Raw genomic sequence first — 10,889 nt, 5'->3', positions numbered from 1 at the left:
ACACCCCATCAGAGCAACCACGTCATGTGGGACAAGACACTTTGCCACGTGCCGATCCACCCAGTGCCACTCCAGACAACAGATTCTACAAACAGCCCTGTGACAACAACACGCTGTGGAAGGTTGGAAATAGTGCCTTAGTATTGGGTGGAAAAAACAAAATAAAACAGGTTTTTTAAGTGTTACACATTACAGCTGTAACATTTCAAATTCAGTCATGATTTTAAGGGTACATTTGTGCCTTGTTAAAATTGAAATTAATGGTGTTATGTTTAAGTTAAGAGAATGTGCAAATGTATTAATAAATCTGATCAGTAATGTCAAATGGGATTCTGGTAGGTTAGGTAAGTCTAATCAGGGCTGTAGTATGTTTTATCGTGCCTTTTGTTAAGCTTGGTTTAATGCAATGTATCACTTGTTTCCAGAACTCTCATGCTCATTCTACATAGAAAAAAAGAAATTTAGTGTATTGGAATATCAGAAGTAAATTACTCAGTATGTTCCCTTGGCAGCGCTGTACCTTTACTGTGGTGTTACTGTGTTGTTGTTGGAACCACAGAATAAATAAAAGACTGACAAGACATGGCCTCGTACGCATATTACAGCAAGTTTTTGGGTTTTTTTTTGGTGAAGAACCTGGCTGTGATGATTTTACTGCCTCCCACTCCATGACGGAGATGATTTGTGCAGTAAACACGCATTGTTATTTCACCCTCCACATTTAGTTTACCACAGTTTTAGGGCTATTTTGTGGGGAGAAAAACTTCTAAATATCACGAGAATAAAGTTGAAATCTTAAAAGAAAAAGAGTATAATAATCCAGAACCTGTGAAGTAAACAAGTAGAAGTAAACAAGTAGAACACGAGTAGCCTCCTCAGCCGCTGTCTCAGCCACGCAGTCAAGCCTCTGTATTCCTTTTAAAGTCCTGATTCTGATGACAATTTGGTGCTGATGTGCCAAAATGTCAAGCATTTACTAATTGTGAAACCTATGCTGAAGTACAGTTTAAGTACAGCATTTTAGTGCAGCGAAATGTTCATCTGTTTTCTCTTTGAAAAAAAAAACTTTATTTTCCTTTCTACTTTTATCTTGTAAAGCTATGATTTTTTTTCTTGTGATATTAACACTTTATCTCCTAATATTGTGATTTTATTTTCAGACTCTCCACTTCTCCTTCAGTGTGGCCCAGCTACTCCTTCATAAAACTTAAGATGTGTGCCAATTGCTTTTATGTCATGCTTGGATTTTTTGCTTCAAATGGAAAGGAGAAGAAACCATATAAACCAACAAAAAAGTCTAGACTTTGGTCTATATCACTGCTGAGGAAGATGTAAATAGTTGAGTGGTCTTCTCGCTGCCATTTTTTGGAACTGGTGGCCAGATTAGCCAGAAGAAAAACAAAGGGAACAGACTCACTTTGGGTGTATAAACCTGGAGGTTTAAAATGGCAGTTCACCAGCCAATGGATGATATTGTGGTGGATTTACATTTCTGGAGATTGTGGGAGGGAGAATTTTAATTGTACTTGTATGGAAGTGCCCTTTACAGTCTGAATCCAGTTTAAGTGGCAGATCCAGGCATTTTTCATTATCTCTCTACCATTTTCTATGGTATAGCCGAAAGCATCCTGGAGGGTGCGAAAAGTCAGACCCAACCTATGTATGAGGGTAGTGTATACCCTGGACAAATCCTTAGTCCCTCGCAGGGCCGACACCACTGATTCCTGGGCCTTTTTCATGGGCCCTTTCTGTGTGGCGCTTACATGTTCTCCCTGTGCATGGGTTTTCTCCCACCATCCAAAGACATTATGATTGAGTTAATTGTTGACTCTAAAGTGTCCGTAGGTCTGAGTGTGAGTGTAAGTGGTTGTTGGCCATGTGATGAACAGGTGACCTATCCAGGGTGTACCCCGACCTCGCCCAATGTGAGCTGGGATTGGCTCCAGCACCCCTCGCGATCAGGAAACAGACCTAGAAAATGAATGAAGGAATGAATGATTTTAACATAAAGATGCAACATATGAGAAACCGAAAGGGCTCTGAATAATTTCTATATGCACTGGTTACAATCTATTCATTAAATAAGATGCTACACAATGAAACAGTATGCAAATTAAGTTTAAAAGCCGGGCTGGACTCATCACTTAAATCAATGAAGCTACCAAGCTTGTTTTTGTCTGTCCAAGTCAAATTACCTTAGAAAGCAAGAATACAGAAAATTATAAGTGAAAATTAAAACTGAGAGTGAAATAAGAGTCATCATTTCAGAGAAGTCGTCATCAGGGAAAAAAGTGTCTGGGAGTTTTTTGTGTTGGAACACAAGATTCAAATGACATTTTGTCAAGTACAATACATAAGGGTAGAATTTAGAGTAAACACAAAAACTTGTGCAACAAAAAATGGACCAGACTCAGTGATTGCTCCCTTACAACAACCTTTGCCCTGCCTTCGCACGCCTGACTACCTCCTCAACCTCCTTCCACCTAGGTGGTCTAACATCATTTCCTGATCTATCTCCCCTAATGGTGGCATGTCAGGTGGAAGTCCTACTACTCTATTCTGCTCAAAATCTGAACATGTGTTTTTCAGGTACTCTTCTACTTCTGTCTTTGTTGCTTTGAGCTGCCCTCCCTTTTCCTGGTTAAACAATCCTTTAACAAACATATTCAGCCCTTCTGAGTACTCTTATCCTACTTCTCAACCTCTCTTGCAACACATTAATTCCCTCCCTCTCTTCCTCTGTAGCTCTTTTCCACTGCTTTCTTTTTTCTTTTTGCTGTCTAGACTTAGATACATGTACTCTTTCAACCCTCTTTCTATCTTGCACCCCAAATCTTTTGCCACCATAGGAGTAAATCATGTCTCCCATCTTCTCTAATCTATCGCTTGCGTTTCCTCCTAGTCTGCTCAGAATTATTGACAGAATTGTTGACTGTCTGACATTCTTTGCTACTATTTGCCCTAGGCCATTTAACTCTAGCTTTCTGCTCCACATTTCTCTCTCTTACTGGCCTGTTCACCATATTATCTGGCTGTGTTGTTGATATCCTTTGAACTGTGGATTTCTACCTGTCACTGGATTTCATCCAACTCAATCAATTGACTTTTTAAAAAGTTCTAATCGATGCGGTCACACTGCCTTTCCTTTCCCAGACATCTCTTTCTTCCCTGATGCACTCTAAGGCCTCTAACTGATGTTACTTTCTGCCAACCACAAGGACAAACCCAGAGCTTCTTTCCCTCTAATCTACCATTTTTATTCTCTCCAGCCACACTCACTTTGCTCTTCACACTATTCTGCCCACTTCTAGTCCTAGAGAATAGGTCAGTGCCTCTATCCTTCACTGAGTCACATATAACTCGTAGTCTTATCCGTTCCAGTGTCTGTTACCATGTAGTCTGCCTGTGAGTCATCTTCCACCCCTGCTCTCGCTGAACTTGGGGTATTTTCCTCATCTGACTTCAAATCAAATCAAATCAAATCAGATTTATTTGTATAGCGCCAAATCATAACAAAGTTACATCAAGGCACTTTACATATAGAGCAGGTCTAGACCAAACTCTTTATACATTTATTTAAAGAGACCCAACAGATCCCCCGATGAGCAAGCACTTGGCAACAGTGGCAAGGAAAAACTTCCTTTAAGAGGCAGAAACCTCGAGCAGAACCAGGCTCAGGGGGGGCGGCCATCTACCTCGACCGGTTGGGTTGAGAGAGAGAGAGAGAGAGAGAGAGAGAGAGAGAGAGAGAGAGACAGGCAGGCAGGCATTGGAGGGGGGGGGTGTACGCAGGAACATGTTGTTGCATGAAGTTCATGGAGTTGAGCTGTAATACAGAATTCATGCTATATGGGACCAGCAGGTGTTGCAACAACATGGGATGGAGATGAGTCACCACCTGCAGGATGAGGACAGGGAGAGAGAGGAGAGGAACTGGGAGAGACAGAGACTTTGGCAGAACATGGTTAGTAAATGCAGTATAAATGCTTAGAACTGGGTGAAACAGTTTTTTTTTTTTTTTTTTTTTTAAGAAGGATGGTTTTTATCAGCGCATGCAAGGAGGGAGTTAGAGAGAAAGAGGGAGAGAGGGTGACAGGGAGAGACAGAGAGAGAGAGAGAGAGAGAGAGAAGCTCAGTCCTTCCCCCAGCAGCCTAGGCCTATAGCAGCATACCTAAAGAGTAGAGGACTTTTTAACTGTACGCTCTGTCATACAGGAAAGTTTTAAGCCTGGTCTTGAAAGTTACTAAAGAGTCCGCCCCCCGGACCGATGCTGGGAGTTGGTTCCATAGAAGAGGAGCCTGATAACTGAACGATCTGCCTCCAGATTTACTCTTGGAGACTCTAGGAACCACAAGTAAACCTCCATCTAGAGAGCGGAGTGGCCTGCTAGGACAGTAAGGAACTATGAGCTCTCTGAGATACGATGGAGCTTGGCCATTAAGAGCTTTATACGTAAAAAGAAGGATTTTGAATTCTACTCTATATTTTACTGGCAGCCAATGAAGAGCAGCTAACACGGGAGAGATGTGATCTCTTTTCCTAGTTCCTGTTAATATTCGTGCAGCAGCGTTCTGAATTAACTGAAGGCCTTTTAGAGATTTGTTTGGACATCCAGATAGTAATGAATTACAGTAGCCCAGCCTAGAAGTTACAAATGCATGGACTAGTTTTTCTGCATCATCCTGAGAGAGGATGTTTCTGATTTTCCTAATGTTTCTCAGGTGGAAGAAAGCTGCCCGACTAACTTGTTTTATGTGAGGGACAAAGGACATGTCCTGGTCAAAAATTACTCCAAGGTTTCTTACAGTGGAGCTGGAGGCCAAAGTAATGCCGTCCAAACTGATGAGATGATTAGATAGTATTTTTCTGAGGTGCTTAGGACCGAGTACAATAACTTCTGTTTTGTCAGAGTTGAGAAGTAAAAAAATTTCCAGTCATCCAGACTTTTATGTCTTCAAGACATGCCTGCAGTCTGACTATCTGACTGACTTCATTTGGCTTCATTGATAGGTACAGCTGAGTATCGTCTGCGTAGCAGTGGAAATTGATGCTGTGTTTCCTGATAATGTTGCCTAGAGGAAGCAGATAAAGCGTAAAGAGGATTGGTCCAAGTACCGAACCCTGCGGGACTCCATGACTGACTACAGTACATGAGGAGGAGCTGTTGTTTACATGAACAAACTGATGTCTGTCTGATAAGTAGGATTTGAACCACCTTAGTGCAGTTCCTTTAATTCCAATTTCATGTTCCAGTCTCTGTAGTAAAATATTATGATCTATGGTGTCGAATGCAGCACTAAGATCTAGAAGGAGAAGTATGGAGGCTGATCCATTGTCTGAGGCCATTAGAATATCATTGGAGACTTTAACCAGTGCTGTTTCTGTGCTATGATGGGCTCTAAATCCTGACTGAAACTCTTCAAACAAACTGTTCCCATCCAGATGCTCGTGTAGTTGTTTTGCTACAGCTTTCTCAATGATTTTAGAAATAAATGGAAGGTTCGATATGGGTCTATAGTTTGCCAAAACATCTGGATCAAGATTAGGCTTTTTAAGCTGGGGTTTGATGACCGCGGTCTTAAGTGCCTGAGGTACATAACCCAGAAATAAAGTCAGATTAACCAAATCTAGAATGAACGGCTCAATTACATAAAAGATCTCTTTAAAGAGGCCAGTTGGTACTGGGTCTAATAGACAGGTTGACAGTCTGGATGATGAAACTATAGAAGCTAGCTCTGAGAGATTCAGAGGTGAGAATGATTCCAGATGTAAAAGAGGCGCCGCAGCTGATTCAGCAGTTGTCGTCTTCAGAAGGGGATTTTTATCTAACGTAGGCAAGAGCTGATAAATTCTTTCTCTGATCGTGAGAATTTTGTCTGAAAAAACACTAATAAAATCATTACTGCTTAGAGCTAAGGGGATCACTGGTTCAACTGAGCTATGGCTCTCTGTCAGCCTGGCTACAGTGCTGAAGAGAAACCTGGGGTTGTTCTTGTTTTCTTCTATGAGTGCTGAGTAATATGAACTTCTAGCACTGCGGAGAGCTTTTTTATACGTTTTTAGGCTGTCTTTCCAGGCTCTGTGAGACTCTTCTGACTTACTGGAACGCCAGTTTCTTTCTAATTTCCTTGATGTCTGCTTCAAGGTACGGATTTGGTAACTATACCAGGGAGCCATCCTCCTCAGATTGAATACTTTCTTTTTGAGAGGGGCGGCATTATCAAGATTCGAACGCAGTGTGGCCATAGTGCTAGTCATCAAGGTCATCATCACTTGTAGCTCATGCTGGTTGTGACAAGGCTGCTAAACCTTGCCACTGCTACCATGGATTGCTAGTCCATGGCAGCACCTTTGGGGTCTTTGCCTCCTGTCAGATGTCTATCCAAGCTGTCAAATGGTCGTTCCCTTGTTGTCAGTGGCCCTCACAGCAGTCACTAGCTATGCTAGTTTTGAATTTAGAGTAAACAAAAAAACTGGACCAGACTCAGTGATTAACTCCCTTACAACAAACTTTGCCCTGCCTATGTGCCATACGGACAATATCTAACTAGGCCAGTGAGCAGTGATAGCTAACATGTCTTTGTCATGTCCACGTTCGTCTAGTTAGTCCCACCACACCTCTAGGAGGCTAGACAGGATTGAGAACCCAGGAGTGCAGTTACTGGGAACCCAGGTCTACAGAATCTTTCAGGTTCCTTTTCTTTCCCTTCATTTTACAAAGTAAGCATTTATTGATGGTTATTACATGTTTCATAAGAAACATAAGAGACAACCAGAAAGGCCAGATGACATATAATGTCTCAGTCTGAAGAAAAGCTTGGGTCCTTCCTCTGGAGATGGATGAAGCTGTAACTAGGACTGTGCTAACATGTATGTTTCTGTTGATGTATTCCTCATGTGTACAATATAGTAAGGGTACTGACCTGTCAACTCCTGGAGGTGTGCTGTGGTATCTGGCAACATGAAGCAGAATCAGCAGATCCTTTATGTCCTGGATTGGATTGCAATCAGTGTTTAGGTATGTGCTACGTCAAACATCCACATTCTGTCATGTTGGGAAAACTTCCCAACACGACAGAAACCCAAGTAGCAAATTAATACTAATACTACATAACAGGATGTCATAATTTAACTGCTGTTTTATTGCAACTGAACAATTTTAATGATCTGTTTAAGTTTTTATTTTTGATGGTTTAGCAAAAGGGTTTCTAACATGTGTTATGAGCTGATAGACATGAATGTGACATCAGCTCAGCAAACACCAAACACAGATGGTCATGCTACTGCCCAAACATTGTGACTTGGCACCATCTAGTGGTGCCAGAGGAAACCAACTGAATAGTGATCGATGAGGCAGTAGGGCTTCTTTTATTTATTTATTTTTTACTCTTTCAGCTTTTCCCTACTTGAGGTTGTCACAGCAAGTCAGCTCTGTGACTTGAATGAATAGTTTTTAAGCTGGTTGCCCTTCCAGTTGCAGCCCATTTATCTGAGCTTGGGAATGGCACAAACGTACCACATCGTTTTATGGTGTGTTTGGGGTTTGAACCTGGGGCCTCTGTATGCAAAGCATGCAGCTACCACTGAGCTATGTCCCTGTATTATAGACGAGTACAGTGTAACTTGTGTAAAGGAAAACTTTCAAGACAGTGCTGTCCCCAAATCAATCCACTCTGAACATATGGGAACAGTGTTCCATTATGTTCCATTATGGAGGTTGACACAATAATAGCAGTCGGAGTTGGTCTGCTTCATAGACCTTCAGACCACATGCATTTAACATAGTTTATATTTAAATTCTCTCTGAAACAGGCGCCAGGTATTTTTCTGATTGAAGTTGAAATGCAGTGCAATCTTAAAGACAAGTTTTGCAATTGTTTCAGATTGTTATCATATCTATGTCTCATTGGGGCCTGATTCCCTGGTTTTGTTAAAAATAGATTCAACACCTGAAGTGTTCAAATGTCTTTCATCAAAAAAGAAAGGGACTAAAAGGACTAAATAATAAGCCATCCTTCCAATGACAACACTCATTTCAAAATAAAGGGTTGGAAACAGGTGAACTTCAAAACCTAACTGTAAAAGAAATAGAACCACCATCTCACATTGCTACAACAGTGAAATGCTGCTTGCACTGACAGTCCCTTCCAAAAATATTGGAATGGCGAGGCCAATTCCCTTGTTTTTGTTGTTCACTGAAGACATTTGGGTTTAAGATCAAAAGATGGATATGACACAAGAGTTCAGAATTCCGCTTTTATTTCACTGTATTTACATCTAGATGTGTTAAACATTTAAGGACTCCTTTTGTTTGAACCCATCCATTTTTCATGTGAACATGTGACTGACATGTGTTTCTTGTTGCCCAGGAGTTGTCTTTTAGATGGATTGTTTAAACATTAAATAGTTCTGAATGGCGATGGCTTTCACCTGTAAAGACTGCAATTCTCATTAAAAAGGATAAACTAACGAGACAGCTGTCTATGAGAGAAAAGCAAGATGAGGCAGAAGGAAAATCGAGCAGAGCCACTGGACAAACATTGTGCATGGCCAACACAACCATTTGGAATATCCTGAAAATGAAAGAAACTTCTGGCATACTGAGCAACAGACATCAAACAGGAAAACAACAGCAGTTGATGACAGATTCTCAACATTGTGATAGCTGTGAAGAAAAGCCAAAAACAACAGTCATCATCAATGACATCACCAACAACCTCCACAGTGCAGGTGTGAAGGTACCACAATCCACCATCCAAAGACTTGGAGAACAGAAATATAGAGGCCATGCCACAAGATGCAAAACACTATAAGTAAGAATCGGAAGGTGAAAAGCTTCATCTCTACCAAAGAGTTGGAATGGTCAAAGTGTGGAGAAAGAAAGGATGTGCGTATGATCATCTGTGAAGCATGTGGAGTCATGGCTTGGGCTTGAATGGCTGCTTCTGGAAAAGACTGATTAATATTTATGATGATGTAACTCATGATGGTAGCAGCAGAATAAATTTAGATGTTTATATCAGATTAATGCATCCAAACTAACTGGGGGGAAGTTTATCAATGGAAAAAAGTGAAAAGTTAATCATTGGATCTTAATCCAAAAGAGCATGAATTTCACTTCCTGAAGAGGAGACTGAAGGGCGAAACACAGCACAAGGGTGCACCTGCCATTTCTGTTGACTAGTGTGTAAGTTCATAATGCCAGAATGTGGTGTTTAGTGGTTTGTGTGTTAGTGTGTTGCAGTCAGGCTTTGTAAACTGGCAAACCAACAGGAGTGATAGTGAACCTCAACAAGTTGTGATCCAGTAGTCATTGTGAGATGAATTCTCATCATTTAGGCTTCTTCAGCGGACTGGACTAGGCGCACAAGGTATTGTGAACATTTTTAGTGGTCCTTACAACAAAACATCGTTAGCAGTAAAATTATAAAAGTAGAGAGCAGCTAATCAGGCTGTCACGGAGGTTTCCAATATTTTGCCATCCTCGGACTGACCGACCCTTATCTGATTGATGAACTAAAAACAGTGAAGTTGGCTGGTAGGTCCAGGTAGATATGTCTGTGATGTTAAAACAAAGCACTCAAAGTTCCAAAAGTCCTGAGAGCTGCTTTTAAGGCTCAGTTTCTGAATTCAGGATGTGAACATATTAATATAAAACCTAGACGTGTATCGGCCCTTTAACAAATGGTAATTATTTGAGCAATGGTTTTCCCTTTTAATCCCTCTTATATCAGTTTTTAAATCTATTTTTCTAAACTTTTGCAACAATGGTGTTTATTCTTCAGCTGCCTCCCAATTTGAGGAAGGAGGAAGGAAAGAACCCAAAAGTTGTAAATACATTTTGTGGGGGTGAACAATGCTCAGCTACCTGAGTTTTGTTTTACTGGATTTTGTTTTTCTTTATTTTGTTTGATGTTTTTCCTGTTGTGTCAGTGTTTTTTGTCCCTTCCTATTGTCTAGAAATTCTCGCACTCAATCACACACACACACAATATGCTAAAAAAAGATTTGAGTCACAAAATATAATCTGCTTTTCAGCTTTTGTAATTAGAAAACACTTGACATCGTTGAATCATTCCGTAAAAAGATCATTGATTTCAAGTTCACTGTTTAAAAAAAAAGAAAAGAAACCATTATACATACAGTACCAAAAACAAAATAATACAAAAGAATACAAATTAATTTACAGAGGCGTTCGTCATAGCTTTTGATTGACAGAAAAGCATGACTAGAAGGACTGCATATACACATTCACATAGCGCTCAAACTCCTCAACATCCTCTGGACGGTGTTGAGGTCAGTTCTTGCATAACAACACAGGCAACAGACAGCAGGCTGTTTTACTATCACATGAACAAGACAGACAAGAGGAGAATTTTCTGTAGACGAAGGACGGAAGGAGCAGAACCAGGGCAGATTCTTTTTATGACACAGTGAATGAGTTAAACAAATATAAGTGCTGAAATATCAATAAATTATTAATATAAACACAGTCAATGGCAAAAATACATGAGCTGTTAGACAAGACTACTTTGGCACATCGCTGGAGTTGCAGTACTGTGATTATTCAGTCCAAATACTTTTTGCACTGCATTTCATTCCAATTGTGCATCACCTTTAACCAACTTAGAAGCTAATTTCCATGATATCTCTCTTAAAGGCACTATCCCATCAGCATTTGTTACTCCCGATTTATAAATTCATTCCCATGAATTTGTTCTTTGGTAAAATACTCCAGGCTGCATCACAATAGCTAGATTAGACTCTGCCGTTACAAAAGGTCCTTCAAATGCAGCCAATCCTAGGTATTAAAAAAAAAAAAAAAAGAAATAGGGCTCCTATAGGTAAATCCCTTGTGGCCCAACCGATGGAAACCAATGTTTTCACT

Source organism: Echeneis naucrates, chromosome 7, assembly GCF_900963305.1.
Source record: "Echeneis naucrates chromosome 7, fEcheNa1.1, whole genome shotgun sequence".
NCBI lineage: Eukaryota > Metazoa > Chordata > Actinopteri > Carangiformes > Echeneidae > Echeneis > Echeneis naucrates.
Note: the sequence above shows the minus strand (reverse complement) of the source record.